At 39.6% G+C, this 20564-nt stretch overlaps 1 long non-coding RNA gene across 1 annotated transcript in view; it reads right to left on the reverse strand.

The window, feature by feature from the left end:
• The window catches only part of LOC113970762, a 76586-nt gene extending 56232 nt beyond the window's left edge, over positions 1-20354 (reverse strand). The window contains exon 1 of the long non-coding RNA XR_003535320.1: positions 20260-20354. This is a non-coding gene — a long non-coding RNA (uncharacterized LOC113970762). The remainder of the gene's footprint in view (positions 1-20259) is intronic.
• Between the last annotated feature and the right edge of the window lie 210 nt (positions 20355-20564).

Raw genomic sequence — 20564 nt, forward strand, 5'->3', positions numbered from 1 at the left:
TGAGTACATCTCCTCAATGTAGTGGAGTGTAATACAGTGAACCCAAATAAACAGCAGCTAAACCAATTGCAAGACTGGAGTGTGTCGGTCCAGGGCTCTGCTTGAGTTGTGAGACCAGCTCTACAATTTCCAGACAGCCCTGCACAGACAATCCAGGATTTCTCAGAGACAGATCAGATATCTGAGCACCACAGTCCTTGGCACTGAATAGACATGCTGGGTCCATCACAGGAAGTCCGGAATATTGAGCAATTACTCGGCCACTGAGCAAGACAGAACTATTTAGATCCCAAATGGGATCTAAATGAGATCATTATGATCTCTCCTGCTGAAATCTGTATTTCAGATCAGTGCATAAGAGGGAGAGCATATCTGAGAGCCTGTGCAAGACTGAGAGGTTGCAACATAACTAGGAACAGTCTAAAAATACATATTTGCCAATAATACAGCAATAATAATTTATATAACTACAGCAGAAAGAAAGAAGATCATGCTGTAAATTCCAACATAAGAAAATCAATAATAACCAAAAGTCTAATCCTTGCGAATAAAAAGGCTTTTTAATGTTGGAAGCTTAGGGTTTATGGCATAAACTCCCCACCAATTCAATTTACTAACTCCATAATCTGAGGATTACCATATACGGAGAATAAAACCAACAAGAGCAAAGATAAAATTGTCTCTTCCTTGCAAATTTGTTTTCAGTCATTCACTAAATGCTTTCTATTACTGCTACTTTCCTCCAATATAAATGTCATTGTGGGTGCTCACTCATGACAGCTGCACAGTATAACATCCTGTCCTTTCCTAGGTGGTACACAACAGATAATTCCTTATATATTAAATAATTACTTCTGTAGCATATTTTCCACACATAGACCTCCAAATTGATATGCTAGAACAGTAAATAACTGTACATGGGTACAGATAGATTCAGGATATTCCTCTAAAACCTGCTTGGTTTATTTATTTATTTTTAACAGAACACATCAGAATAATCTATCATTTTTCGGCACCACTGTCATTTATTAGTGTTATCTAAGTTGTACTACTTTCCTTGTCACATCATACGTTAACCTTTCCTAATCACCACCCTGGACATTTACCAGGCTTTCCCTGGGGAAGTGTTTAACTAGAGGCATGATTTTCCTGTTATTATATACTCCAAGGGCTCTGAAAGCTCATGTGGATTCTACTCAGGGACTGTAAATAAATCCATATGAGTCTGATGCTAGGGAACTTAATGGATATATGCCTACTTTAAATGATCTCCATAGTCTGTAGCATGGTAAGATCCTCAAAGAATCCCATCTTTTGCTCTACGTCCTCCACTTTGGAAGCATAATAGAAGTGCTTTAGCCTTTCTGCTTTCTCAAACACCCATCACTTTTCTTTCCCTAGATACCCTTAGGCTTGGCAAAGCATCGTGGCCTGCACGTGGTATGGAGAACTGTGCACTAATGCTGTGCAATCCTTTCAAACCCATGCTGGATTTAAGTGAGGTTCTCAAGCATCCCACAGTGTGTGTGTTTCCCTATCAGTGCTCTCCTGTGACGCTCATGGGAGCCCTCTCCTGCCACTGGCCATGCACAAGGGTTCAAGGAGTGTGGGGAATTCTACCAGGGCCTCCTAAATATGCAGCCAACTGCTTAGTCCCAGCCATGGGAAGCAACCAAATGGCAGAGATCCAGGGAAAAGAAAAACTCCTTCTGAAAGTACTACGAGGAAGCACTTGGGCTACAGACACATTACTCATGATAGACCATTATGGTTCAGTCCAAAAAACTCAAACAAGGCCTTGAAGGCCAAACGAATTGGTTCAAAAAACCAACCAAACAACTGAACAGTAATCCCTGGTTTTCACTAGCAGAGATATAGACCAAGTGAAGAGTTGACAATTCAACATCTACTCTCTTGAGGAATATTTTTCAGCCTTAACAGGGTAAGTTGTTGCCAATACATCTAAACCAAAAAGTTTCTTGGACTAGGAGGGGAATCCAGCAAGAGACCAGCTGTGCTGAATTAGAGCACTCCACTTAAAACATCCCATCAATCACAGAGCAGGAGAGTGCTGACGTTATTTGTATGAAATGTAAGAGTGCTATTACTCACCTGCAATTAAAAAGAATAGTTTGATTTGGTTTCTCGCCGAGAGTTATGTGAATATTTTCCCTTCTGCCAGCTTATGAATTTTGCCAGCTTCCATAATCTGAAGGTAGCATTCCAGGTTCTGACTAAATCGTGAACAATGACACGATACAAGTCAGGTAATTTTGGAGGGGAAATTAGTCTTTTTCTTAAACCTAATTTATAAACCTTCATTTTGTTCATCCACATTTTCTGCAACCGTCTGGCTTGCAATGTCATGAAAATGCAATTTTAATTGGCACATTTTTTGGCACAGTTTGACAAGAGTCCAAGATCTGCATGGAGACTCAATTATTCTATCCTCCCCAGATTTGGACCCTCAAGGCATGGATTAAGATGAGACACTAATGGGGCAGCATGCAAAAGCTTGTATTACTGACATAGATCTCCTTCATGGATAAAAAGGAATAGGAACTTTCAAACATAGAATTCTAAGTGAGAACAAAGCTACAGATAGGGAAAAGAGTTAGACAAGGATCTGAGCAAAGACAGGTAATGTAATGAAAGCATCGGAGCCATCTAGAGGGGATTTTGGCTGGATTGCACCTTCCAGTATTAGGAACAAGAAGTCTACAAGTCTCTGAGTGCAGGTTTATACCATCTTTGACAAAGTGAATCATCTCACATGCATTAAATGCATGTATGCAATTAAAAAAACAAAAAGGCAGAAGACAAGCAAGGGCAAGTAAAGAGAATTATTCTGAAGAGAGAAACTCTTTGGGTAAATTCCTTTGGTTCTTTCTTTCCCCCCCCCCCCCCACACCCCCATGTTCAAATCTAAAATTTTCTCCATATTCTTTTTAGTTGATATGGGACATGCCTCATACCATATTACTGTACTGTTCATCAGGGTAAGCTCACATAAAAACTTTGTAGTATTAAAAGTAGTTCTTCTCACTCCCAGAAACATTTGCTCGAGGACTTCTCTCCCAGAAAATTAAAAAAGAAAAAACGAATACTCACATCTGTAGAAAACAATTAGTGAGAGGAATATCCATGCAGCCTTCTTAAAGCTATTTTTTTGATTCAGGTCATGGGAGCAACAAAGTTAGTTAACTAGGCCTGGGTGTAAGCTTCAGCTGCATCTTGATGCCATATTAGACAGGTATCCAGGCATCCATGTGCCCATCTCTTCCATATGGTTTCTGAAGGAAAGAAATCAAATTTGTGAGCCTGAAGGGATCTATAACCTCCTTCAGTGAGGTCCCTGTTTGCACTCTTGTGCTTCAGGAGATCCCACACAGTACTTATCTAACACAGGCAAATAGAGCCAAGAAACATAAACTGTGAGATGCAAAACTCGGCCTTTTTGATTTCCAGAAGAGGAAAAATAACCACACTATACCGTGCTCATCTGTCAAAACCATATCTCAGAAAAGAGGGTAGGCTGTGTCCCTTGAGCTTTTTAGCCTCATTTCCCCTTCAACAACACATGGTTGACTTCTCATGCAGAGCAATTGCCTCAAGGCCTCATTTCTGTAGAGTTTTCCCCACGTTATAACACAGGGCAAGGTTATCAACTGTGCTAGAGGGAAGTGCACGTAAACACTGGCTCCTTTTACTACATCACTCACTCTTCCCCAAGGAATTCTCAGAGACTTCCAGTCCTAATTACAAGAAACAGTTTAAATGTTTCACCCAGAGAGTTGATATTACAAAGCAACAACTAATCAAGGTCTTACGAATAACCAGTATTTTGTCATGTAAATCTTTCTATAGCAGTTCCCTTCCATGTGGCTTTTTCCTACTTCCCAAACTTCTTGAGGATGTTTGAGGGCTTAGATAACACAAAGTAACCTGTCTTCTTGTAGTAGAGAGACAGAATGATTTGAGAACAGCTTATCTAAGGTCATATCCTGCCATTGATTTTTTTTTTCAGTGCTCCCTATTGATTTCAGAGGTGAGTTCCACATACAGATCAATACCAGGATATGGCCTTTATTTATTAGTGTACTTCTGGTCATTTCACTCTATCCTAATGCCTCAAAACACATGGAGTTAATTACAGCATTCAAAGTTACATTGGTCTTGTTGTCTTTAGAGGAGAGTTTAAGCCTTCATGTGGTCAACAGAATTATTTGGAAGGATTGTTTGGTGACTTCTGCCATTGATCCAGAAATAGATCCCATGACACTTTCTTCAGGGCAGGCTGAAGTAGAGAAGCAGAGACACGTGGATAAGCATGTCCTTTACCCAGCAGCTGCACATTAGCAGCAGCACTAAATTCCCAGCAGAAGTTTCAGACAGCGTTTTTACAATGAGAAATTCTCTACATTGAGTCAGTGGTCTGATTCTCCTGACCTAGTCTAATGTTTTAAAGACTTCATGTACTAAAGAAATATATGTCAGGCACTTGGATTAAAGTTTCCCTACAATAAATTTCCAAACTTCATCGATATCTCTTACTTATCAGGTCAGGAATACAAGAGCTAGAGTTTTCAAGAAGTTCATTAAACATGTATTTTTTTACTTCCTGGGGCTTGGAAGAAGAAAAAGCTGAGGCTGACCTGGAAAAAGTCTGTATGTTTTCTCAAACTGACTGCCAAGAACAGGACTAAATTCCAACATGCTTTTGTCAATGGCTCTGGCTCAGGGGCAAACCTTGGCCCCTGTGTTGCAGTTGGGCCCTACAGCTTTACTAGTTGTCTGCAGTTCGTAGGTCACAGGTTTGATACAGACCTTAAACTGTACAAGAACTGAAAGGTAAAGTGTCTTTAAAGAGATATTGCCTCTTCATTTCTCCCTCTTACCACAGAATTTTCTCCACAGGAAAGATGCAGGCATAGGAAAGAATAAGCCATGGGATTTGCTTTTCAAGTACTGCCTATATCTAGGTATGTTTGATTTAACTGAAGAGGGCAAAGGAACAAATGAGCAAGGAAAAGAAGGTACAGAGTGAAAACAGAGCTTCAGCATTTGCTCAACGGCCTTGGAGCTTAAGGAAAACATCAGTGCTCTATTGACTTTACTTCTCTTGTACTCATTTACATCACTGGAGGGTCTGGCCTGTGCTTTAAGAAAATACTGCTCCTTTTCAATTGTTAAATAGTGACAAAGTCCAGGTGACCCTAGCACAGAGCCTGAGTGGTTTATGTCAAGCCTGGAGACAGTGACTCATGGAGTCACAGATGATCAGTTGATAAATGTCCCTGGTATCAGAAACTTGGCCATTAACATGAGTGATGTGAGAACTAAGAGGTTAAGTAAAAGCTACCTCCATAATGAGTGTGCGATACAGACAAGCAACATTATGACCCAGGCTTGGATATTTGGTTTTTTTTCTCATTTCCCCTTAAGGTGGATTTGGTTTTGTAACTTTGTTTGCAATTACATGCTTTGTAAGGTTGTTTTGGTTTTTTTTTTTAATACCAACATTTTTCATGGGTGGGAAAAGTCTACAAGAAATGTTAGAAAGAGGTTCAGATGTACCAGGGGGTCCATTGCAATTTTTTTTGCAACACTCTGCTGCAACAATGCAATCTGTTTGCAAGAAACTGCTGGATATAAAGTGACTCAGAAGCTGTTTTCAACATGTTTCTAGGACAGAGTAAACTGTGTTAGTACATGCATTACAAGCTGTGAGTTCCCTTATCTACAGTCAAACATAAGACCAAGGACTTTGCTGAAGCAGGGCCCTCACGAAATCTTCCAAAGTTTTGCTGCTTAAATGTATAAGCACACACCTCCTTAGATAACCAATCTTAGCAGCCTTCTTAGGTGCAATTCAAGAATTCAGTGTCACTGAAGTCATTGCATCCCAGTAGCATCCCACTTTAGGCAAAGGCACTTTTCTGATCTTCAGCAATTTTATGCAAAAAAAATTCCAATTTAGAAAAACTCTGGGAAGCTTTGGCTGCCAACATGCAAAATCTCACAGACTCATATTGAAGTAGAAGCTGGTATTTTGCAGTGGTGATACCTCCTTATGAAGCATATGTTTGTAATGTATGATATATTTTAGTGCATCATTTAATATACATCACACTAGTAAACCCATCCAATTCTCTTTCAAGAGGAGAGTCTAAAGTACAATTGCTCACATATTCATCAACAGATAATATGAATCACTAACAGAAACACATTTTGCAGAAATAAATACTTTTGTGTTGTATTTCAGTTTGAAATTAAGTTAGTATTTACCTACAAATACAGGGAAAGGAAGAAGGGTTCCCTCCTCAGTTTTCCTGTTCAAAATTATTTTCATTTAATTAATCATACAATGGGAAACACAAAAGAAATCAAAATCACAATGAAACATCAGGCATCATTATTTTCTCAACCACTTCAACAAAAATTTGTTTGGGTAGAATTTCTAGTCACTTGGGGAATTTGGAGATTTTGCTTCTCTTTGGTGTGCAAATAAGCAAGGAAAGCCTTAAATGACTCCTTAGAGATTATTTTATTCTGTGACACCCATCCTAATTCTTATCTTCCTCAGCACTCAAAAGCAGATTTATTTACTCATCCCCTCCCTTCAGTGGCCACACTGGACTCAATGAGTGCACCTGGTAGTTCCCCAGCTTTGTGAAGTTTCTCATCCTTATGCTCCCCTCACTCTGTCTTCCTGGCCCCATAACACACATCAGAGTTCTTGCACGGTCTGATGCTCCCAACACGATCCTCCCCTTTCACCTCTCCCATGCCAGGTTTGCTCTGCTATCAAAACCACTAAAAGCTTAGTTATTAACCCATCTGTTGGAATAGATGCTCAAACCTTGACTGAACCAGCCCTGGGTAACCTGGTCTAGCTGGACCCAGCTTGAGCAGGGAGATTACACTCCTTCTCTGGAGATCCTTTCCATCCCAAGGTAAGCATTGCATACATTCCCTGTCTAATGAATTCTTTTGCTTCTTTAAGCACAGGAACAATTTCATCAGAACCACCAAATATTTCAAGAACAATACCAAAGACAAGCAGCCAGGAATGTTACATGTGTTTTCACTTTCGTCAAAGACAGCAAGACCAAAACAAAAGTCAAACCAGACAAGAAAAAGCACGTATCTTTCAAGAAGCTGTATTACAGGTGATCTAGGAGGTCTCTTTACCTTCTGCAAACACTGGAATAGCAGCTGCTGAGTGATGTCCAATGAGATTAATAACATCTATGCTGACAGATGTTCTAAATAAAGTGTCAAAGGATGATTCCGAGAAATAGTGTGCAAAACTGCTGGGGGTAATTGTTATCTGATAAGTTACTGCACATTACCAATTAGATGCATATGAGACACTGAATCCATTGCATTTCCTATCTGCAAACTCCAGAGGATTCTGTAATTGATAGTCTAAATGCACCATTGATCAAAATTATGGCCTGTCTTGCATAAATGCACTGAAACAACTAGTTAACAGGAAAAAATAGTATTTCAGATAATAAAATTCTCATGGAATAATTAAAAGAATTAAATATTTTGCTTGGACTTCAAAAACAGGTAGAAGGAAAAGTTTTACCCCAAACTGAAAAATTGAAGATGCAACTAAATTTTCCATTAAAAAATAGAAATTACTAAGAATGAAAACTACTTTTTGCCTCATATATGCCATAATAGGGTGAAAATGCAGTCTTTTTTCTTTTTTGATAGTAATGATATTCCTATCAGCCAAAGCTTCAAGGAAAGCTATTTAATACCAATCTTCTGAACATGCTCTTAGTGTAAAGTCCATTACATCCCACTATTAAGAAAGAAAACTATAACAATGTTCACATTTTAACGACAAAGGGCATTATAGTAAAATTTCACTGTTTTTTAACACATTCTTTTCACTGTTTTTTAACATATTCTAAAGTTGTTCATATCAAGTGGTACTGGCTTCTGTTCCTAACTTTTTTTTGCCTGAATGTAGATTCTTTCCAGGGCCAGCAGTAATTTATACTACCTTGAATAAGGTATATCAGGGATCTCAGGGTATGGGAGAAACAAGTGGGCCAGAACTGCTTTTTCACCGTGACCTTCTCCTAGTTATTCATACTCATCTTCCCCTGTCAAATTTGGAGAGAAGAACTGCAATTGTCACAAGGGACACTGACAAGAAAATGATTTCATGAGCTTTCTCCCATCAAAGTGCTTATTTCTGCATCAGAGAACTGTAAGGCAATGCAGAGACACATTCCACGTCTACAAATTTTAGTAGACCTAAGGAGAAGATAAAGGGATGTCTTACAAAATCTCCACCACTATCATTGACCTGAAAACAAAGTCCTGGATTCCCATCTTGGATTTCTTGAAATTGCTGGGCCTGGTAAATTTGGTAACATGATGCTCTCAGAAATTATTCGACAAGGTGACATCTAGTTGCAGAAAACAGTCGATACAAAATTCTTGCAACATTTGCAAGCAAAATGCAGGATTGCAAGATGATTACAACCTGGAATCTGTAGCATACAACATGTCCATTTTAGATGATCTACCAGCTGTACCAATCCTGAAAAGCAGGCAGCAAATACCACAATACGTAGTAAAAATTTGAATGGTTTACCACACTTACAGGAAACTAGGATTGTCTCATTTGTGTGAGATAAGAAAAGCAGAGCAGCAAATGGGAGGTTCCTCATGAGGAGCAGAGAAAAGGAGTGTATTTGAAAGATGTAGGGTCTGTCAAATGGGCGGGCTAGAGACTGTTTTTAAGTGTAGCTTTTCATAGCTGTATGAAATCCACCTTCTTTACAAAGAAACAAACAAAAATAGAGGGAAGAAGTCAACATAAAAGTTCCTATTGCCATTTGTACTGACTGTTTGGCTCCTAATAAATGACCCGAGCTGTCTGCAACACCAGAGCACTCACCAGTTTGAAAGCCCTGAAACTTTTCCAGAGGCTGTTTTGTTTATTTCTGTTGGACTCAAATCCACTTAACACGGCACTGTGATAAACATCACTTTCCCTAAAGTTGTCTCTCCTGGCCAAGAGACTTAGTGCCATGTGCTCTGAAATTGTAGTAAATAATTGTCTGTCTCTTCCACTTAAGAAGCAGAGCTCACATTCTGTGCAAGCCTGCCATGTTTTCCTAACGTACCTGCTGGTTGCTGCTCTTACTTTGTTGTTTTGTTTTGTTAGGTATTAAATACAACCAGTGATTTAATAAAATTTTGAGCCTTTTTTGTGATGCTCAATTAGACAGCTACCAAAGACATGAAATGACTTCGAGCCCCAGAATAGTGGGGCTCCTCTATAGGGGGATCACAAGGCTTGAAGTTTTAAAGGTCTGATCTTAACAGAGCCATCATGCTGGAGTTAAGGTTAGATATGGGTTTAAAGTCAAAATATGCCAGAGTAAACTGGTCAACCTGAATAACAACAGGCACAACATAAACTGTGGTTTTGGACCTAACTAACATGGATACATGAGAATTTTCTTTTCTTTCTGTCTTGGAATGAGAGAGATACAGTGAAAAACATACTAAATTTTGTGGGATTTGCAGATAATAAAAACAATCTCCTAATATGCATTTACTGGGATTTGTCATAGAACAAAAGGTGAAAAAACAGAGCCAGGAAAAGTCTCTAAGACAGCTGAACGCTCACTGTTGGTGTCCATATGGAACAGATACTGAAAAGTTCAGATTACAGTTGAAGCTTCCTTGGGAATGAGGTGGCTGTTCTGCTGAAGACAGACTCACAGACAGTCTGCAATACCAGCTATTTTGTACCACTGGTCAGCATCATGTCTGGGGCAAGGAACACTGACAGTCTCCTACTTTGGGTTAGACTCTGCACAGCACCAGATTTCTGTCATCCTGGACCAGATCCACAGCACCCAACCTTGATTTAGGACTGCCTGTGATGGCAGCCTATATTATATTCTTTTTTCTTTTCAACAAGGCAGATATTTGAGAGCTTCTCTAACAGAGGATGCTAATGACAGAGTGAATATGTCCCTTCTTAATCAACACAAGGATTGGTACCGGAAGGCAAATCTTATTTCATCCAAATTTCATTCAGTTGAAGAAATGGTTGAATAAAATCAATGAGGAATTGATCTAAAGCTTACATGAAATTCAAACACTATCATAAATCTGGTTTTGAAAGTGTTGATTTATCAGTGATAGATTTTTTCCCTAACCCAACTCATGAATTTAAAGATGATCTTCCAGTCCAAATGAGGACTTACATGTTGCAAACATTCAGCTTGACAGAAAAAGTGTATTACAAAACATCCTCTTTCTCAGTAAGCAGATAATGACCCGGTCAGAGAAAATACTGCCAGCAATTTTCAAAGGACTCTTGAAGACACTTAGGTTATGTCTAAGTGACCTCAGTGATTCAGAGGACTCTGAGACCTCAGAGTGACTCTGAAAAACACTTTTGCAAGTTGGAATGAGAGTTTCTGTGCTCCCCAGAACAAGCATCCAAACTGGAACAACAGAGTGAACCCAGGACCGTGGGCCTGCCAGGCATCCTACAGGAGCCACATACCATATGGGGCACTCCATGGGTGGTGCTGGCAGGAGCAGTATTTTACCACGAACAGTGGTGACACACCAGTGATGGACACAAGCAGACCAGGACATCAGACAGAGGGATGGTGGCTTTTTGTTGAGACAGCCCCCCATCCCTGTCCAACACGGTCGCTCAGGTGAATGGAAACTTGGCTCCAAGGGATCTGGGGTTTCCACATATTCAACACCCACACCTATCCAGAGAAGTGACTGTCTCCTTGGGGAAAGCCACCATAGTTATCCTCTGCTTGGGGCATCAGTCAGACCCTCACCCTCATGGGAGGGCTCCAGACCTGGGCTCTTCCTACACCCACCCACACAGCTTTTGTCCCTCAGGAAATTGGACGTTACTAATATTTATCATCTGGATAATGCTAATCAATGAGACAGAGAATGGAATACTTGCTTTAACTTTTTTGTATGTTGAGTGGAGCTACTGTAGTTTTGAGTTACTGATCAACCTCTACAGTTAACTCTATATTTTCCCCTCTCAGGCATTTAGCACAAAGTGAGCTCATGCTTTTTTAAAAGACACAGAGATGACTGCCCATCAAAAACAATAGTCAGCATGGGAAAAGAATGGCTGTCCCCTTTTGGTTACAGACAAACCTCATTTCAAGTGAAAAAAAGACTGTCACAGTTTAATAGTTTTAGTGCCATAATAAACTAAAGTTATATTGCAGCGCTGTCTGCAGTGCCTGGTAAAAGCAAGCACCCCCATCCACTGGGGTAGACCCCTGTCTCCATATAAAAAAGCTAAATCATCCTAAAGGAAGGATTTTACTGTCCTCCTGCTAAATGAGCTTTATGAGCCATTTGTTCGATTCAATCCTGTGTCTTGTCAAGAGCACTGGCTGTATACTACACTTGTCAGCATTTGTTCTCACGTTCTATTCAGTTGTATATTTTTATACATTGACAGCTTCTATCATCAAATTTAATGACTTCTTTTAGACAAAGAAATAATTGACTACTGAGATCTTCTTTTATTTGCAGTAACCCTAACAGACCAATTTCTCAGCAAGCCCTCAGACAATTAAAAAGGACACTCATTTTCTGTAGAAGAGACATGATGCAGAAACCATCTACATGGTACCAGGTCAGGTACGTAAGGATGAGACACAGAGGTTACTCACTTTTTTATAAAATAAGAATTATTTTTATCTTAGACCCACACATGTCACCGCCTTCAATGAAAACGTGTCTTCTGCAAAAGATTTTGTAATGAACACAGTTCTCTATGAGCCTGAATCACACAAAGGAACAGTCAGTTCCCTTGAAACGTTTTTTTCTGCTTCCATTCCATCCACAAAGAATTCATTCGAGGCTTGGTGAGACTTGTTTACAACTTTATAATGAACATTTCTAATATTTCTTGTCTTCCTATTACCATGCTTTCCTCTTGAAACTTACACAAGGCAATGCAGACCCTGGGAATATCCATGTATTTGCATCAGGACAAAGTCACCTTTGGATATGCAAGTCTCAAGAGTCAATGACACCCCACAAAAACAATGTACAGAGTGCAGATTACAGTTATTAAGGTTATTGGTTACGAAATGGAAGATGCAGTTTCCATCACTAGCAGGGAATCCAGTACCTGAAGGAATGGAAACTCTTATTCATGTAGTTAAGTAAAATGTACCTCATAGATTTGACTCAAGATTTTGAAACCACTAAAAGCAGAACAATCCATATTCTTTTAGAAATATAGTCCTATGGTAGCACAAATGACTAGCACTGAAGTGTCACAGATCATGAAAGAAGATGTCTGAGAGATCTCTTCACCTATTTAGATGTACAGGCCATTTCCTCAAATGCAGATTTTTAGGACCAGTTTTTGAAGGCACTAAGGAGAATTTCCCAAAGGGAATGCATACAGGTCTACTTGTTTTCAACAAAAATCTTCCCTCTCTAGGGCGGGGAACAGATAAAACGCTTGCAAAGACAGTTTTGTAAGAAAAGCCTTTCTGTTGCCTGTGCGTGTTCTCAGGCGGTGGAACACCTCTTGGAACAGGTCTCTACTAGACACAGGGGTGGAAGTAAGTTTGGCAAAACAAAGAGTTGATTCCAGAAACAAAGAACATCCTGTGAATAACTGATCTACCACAAAAGAAAAGGAAATGGAAGGGGAGGGAGCTTCTTCAGGCTTTGTTGTAATGCTAATTTACAAGATTAACTCACCAAAAGAGGAAAGGAGTCTGTTCCATGGTACAACTTACGTAGAGTGGAGAATTTAATATACATTCAAAATACAACAATTTCACAGACTGGTGTGCAATGTTCTTTGTTACGTCACTCATGGGGTCAAAAACAAGTTGAAAAACTTATCAAGCCAGAAGTCAATTTATTACTACTGTAGATCATATCTTTTGGCTGATCACATTATGCCACCTGAGATGGACAAGAATCTGGTTTGCACCAGGATATTTTTACCACTTACACCAACAGTGATTCAGATCTCAATTGTCTCACCTGTATTCCATGTCCACAGAAGCAAAAACACCATCTAAATCCCCTCAGGGTGCCTGCAAACAGCTGGTTCCCAGCCAAGCAGAAGGACAACCTGCACTTGGTCTGACAGGTCTGACCCTTCCACAGTCACCAGGCGCTAAACAACACGGAGAAGGTGGACATAGGAGGTGATAATAATTTGCTTCCGCAGCGTGATGTTGCCATCACAGGTAAGACAGGCCACAACCCTTCCCCGGGGACTTTCTCACTGGAGCAGCTCCACGCTGCCCCAAGTTGCGCAACCTTTGCACTGTTCCCCAGAGCTTAAGTCTGTCACAGAGCACTACCTGTATGTCACCACATGGCTTATCACACCAGCTGGCACAGCCCCCTGTTACCACTCCCTTGAAACTTGTGATAGCCTGCAAAGTGAACAGATGTTGCTCACCTGACCTCTTATTTGCTTGGTGGAAATGCAGGGGACAATGTAAGATGGAGCTTCAAATATCTAATCAATACATAACTAGCATTAGAGCTACAGCATACAATAAATGCATTTTGATTCATGACTTGCATTTTTTACAGCAACTATTCAGGATATTGCAGAAAATGGATCATTTATCAGCAGGAATTATATTTAATTGGTGATAGAAGTGTAGCTTGTAAAAAAAGGGGCAAAGAGAAGTAACAGAAATGCTCTTTCAAAATCTGAATTGAGGTTAAGAGAAAATTATTTTGCAATTAATTTTGGCTATAAACCTGATGGAATCTTTGCACATATGTTCTGCTTTGTTTTCAGAAATTGCTAGCTGTTTAGCAAAAAACAAAACATAATCATTGTTAGCCAAAAAATAGCCTGACTTTAGGCCTTTCTACTTAACCCAAACAGATAAGCCGAACTCCTTAAAACAGTTCCTGTAAGTTTCAAGACAATAAAAGGTACTGGTTTATCTTTTAAAATACCTGAAACCTTAATTCAACCTGAACCCTTCCAAACTAGTACAGAAGCCTGAAGACTGGCCTGGGTGGTGAGTGATCACCATGTGTTTCCAAAACCTCATGGTTAATAAGCACAATATATGAAAATATAAGAATATATAAATATATGAGAAGTTTTTGGGGGAACTTTCACTGGGACTCTGCAGATCTATTTATTAGAAAGTCTCTGGCCACACAATTGTTTCCTGATCACCATGAAATGTCATGAGACATCTGTTCAGAGATTGTGCTCTTCTCCCATCTGTGCTTCTCCTCCAGAATGTATCTCCATCACACCATGCCAGTGCACTACATAAGCTCACCATGCTCTCCAAGTACTCAAATCTATTTGATCTAAATAAATAACCAATTCTGCCACCTTTAAGCAGACCACAAAAATTTTCTGATGCACCTCTTCCCACAGTATAATACTCCATTCAGTAAAGGTGGCAGTACCCACCTGAGCTTTGCCAGAAACTACCTCTGAAAGCTCCCTCTAAATTTACCCTGTTCTCCACTTTCAAGCAATCAATGCCTGATTAGTGTAACACCGTCCCCATTTTTATCACTGCCAATAAAGACTATCATGAACAGAGATTGTGCTGTTAATCACAGAATGGGTTGGATTGGAAGGAACCTTAAATATCAGGTGGTTCCAACCCCCTGCCATGGGCAGGGACGCTCTCCACTAAACCAGGTTGCTCCAAGCCCTGTTCAACCTGGCCTTCTGATTACTAGCTCTGCACTTCTCCAGTGCTTGAGCTTTGTATCACAAAGCAAACCCCATGTACACTACAGCCAGTTGCTGTAGGGTATCTGAGGTCACAAAGCTTTTTTTTCCCTATGGAGTTACAGAAATTGGTGCAAAATCCCGCCCTTCCATCTGCTCTTTGCTCTGAACACCAGTTCAGTTGTTGGACTGAGAATTTCAGCAATAGTATTTTTCCCCCTCACTTATATCTTTAAGCCTTAATTTAAACTCCATAAAACAAGCCAGGCTTCATGAAGCAGCAAAGTGTTCTTTACTCGCTTGTATGATAAAATAGACTCATGAATAATTATATCAATTATAATGAAAATCCTACGCACTATTAATTTAAGATAGGAAATACAGAAGTAAAATAAGATAATATCTCCTACTGTAATTCTTTTCCCTGAGGACTTTGCTGCTGTAGGCCCAAAGAAATAAATGACAGGCAATCCAGTTACACCCTCTTTTATTTTACTACCTAGCATTCACTTTGCAAATGTTTAGTTTTTCCCTTAGCCCTGCTAATTCTGGGGTTTTTTCTCTCCAAAATCATTAACAAGATTTTGTTCCTGTTATGTACAGTTTGTTAAAGAAAGCACAGAGTTATGAAAGTTCATATTGTGCACAAAGACAGGGAAAAGGCAACACAGATTCATCTGATCCCAAATCTTCCATCAGAAGGGTTCTTTTCCTCTGGCTGTTCATGTGCATATAAGTACGTTCCAGATTTGCTCCATGACCTTTTTCCGGTCTTATTTTTGCCACTGTTTCACGAAATAGACTTGCCATAGCAACATTTCTCCAACAGAAAGCATTTAGGATGTCTTGTGAAAAAGTCTAAGGGCTTCCTCGTGCAAAGCATCATGAAAATTCTGAAGAAATCCTAACATTATTAAAATCAATGGTATCTTTGCCATGCAATTCAACACTGTCAGGATTAAGACCCCTCTTGATTTACGATGATGAGATGTTGTTTTGATGATAATTATTCCTGAGAGAAGGTTTAGATAAGTAGCCAATCCAAATCATATGTCAATCCAGCCTCAGTCATGACTTTTCCCTAATTTGCATAAAGTGACTCAAAATTTGAGTTTCTGCAGAAAAAATGAATCAGGTAAGTTTGGCTTAGTTTTAAGTTTCGCTGGAAAAGTTACACTCAGCTTTGGTATGTCACTGTTTGCTTAAAAAACATTCTTTCTGAATTCCACCACACCTTTTTTTTTTTTCTCTGAAGAGTTTTAGGTTATTCTTGCTAGAAATGAGTGGATTTCATCAAGCTGTAGAACTGCTTTGATGGTCTGGAGTGTATTTTACTGGGTCATGGATTTGCTTTCTATAACATTTGCTTGAGGAGCATGTCACCACATCTCAAACAAAAACAGTACTGTCATTTGAGTCCTTTTATCAGGCCTTGCTGTCCTGGCATGCGATGAACAACAAAACTTGTTACGTATATTTTTAAATTATTACTTTACTGGGACAAATGAATGAAGTTAAATTTGTATTTCGGGCTGCATTGCTGGTTTTTTGACTTCTAAAACTGTGAAGTTTAAGGTTGTTGTGGCTGGTGGGTGGAGCTTGGTTGTTAGTATTCTTTTGCCTCATGTGTGTTTGAGTGTGTGGTTTGGTGTTGGAGTAGTAGGTTTTTCAGTTTGCATGTCTGACTTTTGTACTGTGGGCTGTTGGATCTTTATGCAGTCTGGGTTCTGCCATCACAAGGAGATGTGAGACCCACGGCATCATGGATGGGTAAAGGTGGCAAATAAACAAGTGGCAGATAAAACCAGAGAGTCTTAAGTTTCCAACAGTATCCACCCTACTGAGAATCTTTAGTTTGTCTCCAAAACTCATATGAGTCTTTCTAAAAACTCAGAAATAATCTATTCAGAACACTATGCCACTCCATTCCAAAGCTGCTCGTAATTGTCAATATATCTTCTAGTCTCCTTCCCTAAGAATATTTTGAGAAACCAGCACAATAAATAACCAGGGCTTACTCCGGCTATAACAGCACCAATTTTTATTTATACAAAAGTTAGAGGGAGGGCATCTCCCCTTTTAGTGCAGATGAATTATTTAAAAGGGAGGAGGGGGGAGATAGGATCATAACTAAAGTACGTGCCTTATCAAAATTGTCAGGGCTTTTACATTCCATTTCCTTGTGATAAGACTCTTGTGCTGAGCTGGTATTCGGAAGTGAGCCCAAAGGGCTGACTGATAAGTTTACATAAGGAAGGAAATAATCAATTTAGGCCTGTTACTGAATGAGCTCTTATCATGTTCATTTCCTCACTATTGCTTCTCAAGCTAAATATTACATGTTTAGCAGCAACTTCAAAAGATTTAACATTCTAGCCTCTGCATTTTATTAAGGAAAACTCTTTCAATAGCACGAAGCATTTGCTTGCACCACAATATGAGTACAATTCAAGCAGTGACAAACTTGCATGTTAAGAGACTAATATTTATGTTGAAGGAAGCAATACATTCCTGCAGGAAGATTACATTTTTTCCAGCCTGCTATTTAATATTTCAAGCACAGAAGAGAGATTCTAAAAGGTACTAATAAGCAGGGCACTAATTTCCCCTCTGTGGATTTTTCTCTCCATCTCCTGTAATGCGCTTTATTTAACTGCATTAATTTACTTTTTCTCCAAGAAATATGTTTTTTTAAAGACCTTGATGACAACAGCATGATTTGTGGGTGCACATGACTTGTCATGCTAGAATTTAAAAATGTGGCTCTTATTTTGAGGTTCCATTAGACCATTTAAAAAGTACATTGTGTCTGGTAAGTGACTGACTGTAGACCCTTTGTCTACAGTAGCTTTGCAAGGCTCCTGAGAGCTTCATTTAGAGCAGAATCAGTTCCATGAGATCAAAATGGAGTTACTGGGAGTGGGGAGGGAGAGTGCCAACTTTAAAAAAATATGGTAGTACTCAATAGATTTAAGTTGGCTGTGTCATTAGTTGGTACTCCAGTGCAAAACAGCTACAGATTTAACACAGCACAGCTTTCATATGAACCGTTATATGAGGTCAATATTTATTTCTCCACACTTGACCTGGCTCATACCTTGGTCTCAGTAAGTACTGGGGAGGATTTGCTCTAGTCTTAACTGGGATGTTTGTTTTTCCACAAACACAGATTACATTTGTATCCTAACATGGAATGTGTCCAATCATTAAGCAAAACCCCTGAGATGCTGTAACGCTGCCATTGCTATAAAACATTCTTCATTGGCATCCAACTGCTATAGCAAGTGCTGTGGAGGACACCAATTGTGGCTAATTCCCTCTGCCAACAAATCTGACAATGATACCAGAAGCAAGCTGCAACTGAGAAAAAGGTCAGAGAATTGTGCCTTGGACAAATGTGTGCAGTGCACTTACATTTAGAACCAAAGTATGCAAAACTTCGTAGTTCATTTGAAAGAAGGTTGGTGGAAAAAATAAAACAAAAAATAACCAACACTGAAGTGTTGAAATCTTGATAATGGAAGTAAATTAGTTGGGCTTTTTTGAAGTCACTGGTTAAGGAAATATATGAAATATAATCCACAGAAAGCCAAAGTTGTACTGGCATATCAGGAAAATCACCTACAAGATATGGCAAAGGCTATACCTGACCTTCTTCCTGCTGCTTCTCACCTGACATTACTAGGTATGAATCTGGTTAAGTACTTTGTTGCCACCTGACAGTAGTTGACCTGAAAACTACAGTGAGAAAGCCCATGCATTTTTTCATGTTTCTGGCCAAAAGGAATATGTGGAACTCATTGACTCATTAGTTCTTCCTTGGACTACTACAATGGTTCAATGTTGGAGCCAATTTTCACAGTTATGAGGAGCTCCAAACAATACATAAAAGCAATGGAGCCAGTATTAAATGAAGCAAGAAACTAGGGAGAGTGTTCTATGAGTTCCTGCCCTCTGATCTCCTAAAAGGACACAGATCATTAAGAGATGACCTCTTAGAATATAGTCAGAACTTTCCTACTCATAAGGCCTCTGTCAGTGGAGTAGTGCGGTGCTTTCCATCTGAGGTCATGCTCAGACCTTAATATACAGCAAAAGAGAAACTCTGGCAGATCTTCCTCCACAAGGGACCTTGGCTTTGGAACTTCTTCCCCTAATCCAGCACAGCCTGAATTTTTAGACCATCAGGGCACTTCATAAGGTTCATCCATTCCACTGTGAGTACTCTCCTTCCCAAAGCTGCCATTACAACATTTGCCTTGCTCGAGTTTCAGCACTGTAGGACTCAAGTACTTCATTCTAGCACATCTTTAATTTACAAAACTAGATTTATTTATGGAGCAGACCCACTTCCTTTCCGGAAAGGTTATATACTTTTCATCACCTATAATGAATATATAGTTTAATGCATTCATCAAGAGCCTGATGGAAAGACCTTGAAATGGAGGAGAATCTGTTCAACAGTTTACTGCCTCAAGAAAACACAGAACACTCATCTCAGATTTTATATAACACAAAGGATGATGCATTTGCATTTAACAGCCAATTTTAAGCAAGAAATTTAATGCTTCTCTCCCTGGGCCCCATGATGTATGCAGTCTCAGCTAGGCTTTGATCCAAAACCCTTGACCTAGCTCTTCGAGGTACAAATACTGCAGCGCAGGAATTGTTTGATATGGATGCTCTCTAAACTGTTTCCCAGAGAACATTCAAATAAAACAGGCACTGTACATCACTAGGCAGTCCTATACTTCTGTAGGAAAGCTGACATTCATTTACAGAGAGGGCAACAAAGTTGTCCAAGGATCATCAGGTACTAAAGAGATGGGCAGGCCTTCCTGCTGTCCAGCACATCCAGTAAGATGAGAAGATCACTGAAACAACACAGTAATGAGTAACCAATTGTTCTGAGTGAGACTTTCCACAGTACTGTGCCTGTACACTTTACAAATCATTGACAGGTTTGTTATGCAAGTGGTCCCTGGTATCTTGTAAACAGAGCTTCTCCATGCTCTGTTGATCTTTCCACTGCAATTTGTTGCAAGACTAATAGCTGCCTAAATAATTTCTGACATGGAAAAGCATAGGCCGGATCTAAAAGTGTAAAGCAGAACCCTTAGGCTTAGCTGCTAAATCCAGACACCTACCACTGAGCTCGAAGCATCTGCTTTGGGGTGCCTGACATTATCAGTGCAGCATGCTCAGAGCCTCCACAGCAACTTTATTGTGTTAAGTCTAAGTATCTGACTCCCATTTTCAAAGTCTCAATTTAGGGAACCAAAACTGGAGATTCTGGGACACTCAGAAGAGAAGTGAAACTTTGGAGCAAGTAAAATTTGTGTTAATTCTCTGGATAAGAGCACCAGTTCTGCAGAGTGACAAGAGCTCTGCATGGCCCAGCATCCCCAGACAGTCACACCTCTCCAGCAGGTGACCACTGTGTGAAATATCAGCACTGATTGCCTACACAGTCTCCTGGAAAACACAGAAACAACTTTTAGGGACTCCAAACTTACCATTAATATCTTCTCTGAGCTGTCAAAGGCAAGATATAAGGACAAATTTACAGGAACTGTATGGCTCTTGGGAACAGCTGTCCTCTTGGAAGCATGAAGATACTAGAAAACAAAGGAAAAAAATTCCAATACATACAAAGAGAAATTTAAATTTTTTTTAGAGCAATGAAGCAAAGGTTATTTGCTAAACTAATATGTGAGGCACATAGAGGAGTTTTATCTTGCAGGGATGGGAAGGACTCGGTCTTGGTTTGATTACTTCCACAAGTTGTAAAGTATAAGCACAGTGAAGTTTAATCTAAAAG

This window comes from Neopelma chrysocephalum, unplaced genomic scaffold, assembly GCF_003984885.1.
Source record: "Neopelma chrysocephalum unplaced genomic scaffold, ASM398488v2 Primary Assembly neopelma1_79, whole genome shotgun sequence".
Lineage (NCBI taxonomy): Eukaryota > Metazoa > Chordata > Aves > Passeriformes > Pipridae > Neopelma > Neopelma chrysocephalum.